General features: G+C 41.1%; 1 protein-coding gene across 1 annotated transcript in view; it reads right to left on the reverse strand.

Annotated features, from left to right (window-relative positions):
• The window catches only part of ppp1r2 (protein phosphatase 1, regulatory (inhibitor) subunit 2), a 44,533-nt gene extending 43,229 nt beyond the window's left edge, over positions 1-1,304 (reverse strand). The window contains exon 1 of the mRNA XM_043702286.1: positions 1,162-1,304. The gene's annotated coding sequence lies outside the window, so the exon portion shown is untranslated. The remainder of the gene's footprint in view (positions 1-1,161) is intronic.
• Positions 1,305-1,602: the final 298 nt, after the last annotated feature.

The following is a 1,602-nucleotide window of genomic DNA, read 5'->3' on the forward strand; positions in this document are numbered from 1 at the left end:
TGAGGTGATGAGGTTCTGGATGGTCTGGGAGATGATGGTTTGGTGGTGGGAGGTGGGGTCATGGTCAAGGGGGCAGTAGGAGGAGGTGTCCGCGAGCTGGCGTTTAGCCCCAGTCTCCATGTGGTATCTTGTTGACAGCCTTGTTAAAGTCCACATTGACAATGTCTAATTCACTGCCCTCATCTACCTTCTTGATCATTTTGGTATTGGACATATACTCAAAAGGCCCAGTCTTGAGATTTGAGCTCATGTTTCCAGATCATTAGACTGGGCCCCTTGAGTATATGTCCAATACCAAAATGCCAGTATGTGTGAGAATTAATGATTAGCTCTGCCAATTTTAGCTGAAAATTGAGATGGATGCAGTTTGACTATTTTCACAGTTCCCACTGTGAACTATAATGGATGGTGAGATGCCTAAAGTCTGCTGCATATACTAGTAAAGGCAAAGTTATATCTGATAATTGCAAACTGCTAGCTGCAGAGGCTTTTGACAGAGCAGTGTGTACTGCTGATGTATTAAACAGCACAGTGGCTAGCACTGCTGCCTCATAGCGCCAGAGACCCAGGTTCAATTCCCGCCTCAGGCAACTGTCTGTGTGGAGTTTGCACATTCTCCCCGTGTCTGTGTGGGTTTCCTCCGGGTGCTCTGGTTTCCTCCCACACTCAAAAAATGTAATGTTAGGTGAAGGGGTAAATGTAGGGAATGGATCTGGTGGGTTGCTCTCCAGAGGGTTGGTGTGGACTTGTTGGGCCAAAGGGCCTGTTTCCACACTGTAAGGAATCTAATCTAAACCAAGTGGACGACAATGGAGAATTAGAAAAGGATGCAGAAACAAATACCATATGACCATTCAAAGGTTAAGAAAATTCCAGATATAAAAACCTTATCTTACCATTGTGTGGTGTTGTGTATCAACAAAATGCTACAACACCCCAAAGGCCAATGTTTTTAACATTTCTGTGGGCTGCTTATAAGATGAAATGTTTCAATGTTTTTATTGCAATTTTAAAATTTCTAATTGAATACAGCAAAAAAATACACAAACTTAAGTTTTATAAATACAGAGGAATTTTGATTATCTGAATATTGATTATCCGAAGAAGATTTCAAGGTCCTGCAAAAACATTGCATCAAAGAGGTAAGTGTATTTGATTTACCTGTACTGAAGAACATGTGAAAACGCTGGCAAAAACTAAGGAACAAAAGCAGCTCAAGTATCGGCAACTGGATATTTTTAAGTAAGGATTATTATACAGCCCTTAAGTGTTTTACTGTTTTCTCTGCACTTTACCGGGCCGTTCATTTTTTTAAAAAAAGCCGAGATTTTAAACGCATGCGCGAGGCGGGGCTTCCGTCTTTGTATCGCGAGACTGAGTTCCCGGAAACTGAGCTTGTAAATGGTCTTGCAAACGCAGGGACGTTGTTTAATGCTGGGACTTCATAGTAAGGGTTTAGTTCTTCTCATGTTAACCTGTAATTTGCAGAATGCAAAGATTAGTTTGTTTAAATGGTAGACTCATTACAATTATGGATTTAAACAAATTCTCCGGTAGAGCATAGTGTTAGATCAGTATGGCTTCCCCTGTTTAAGCTAAAAT

This window comes from Chiloscyllium plagiosum, chromosome 13 (assembly GCF_004010195.1).
Source record: "Chiloscyllium plagiosum isolate BGI_BamShark_2017 chromosome 13, ASM401019v2, whole genome shotgun sequence".
Lineage (NCBI taxonomy): Eukaryota > Metazoa > Chordata > Chondrichthyes > Orectolobiformes > Hemiscylliidae > Chiloscyllium > Chiloscyllium plagiosum.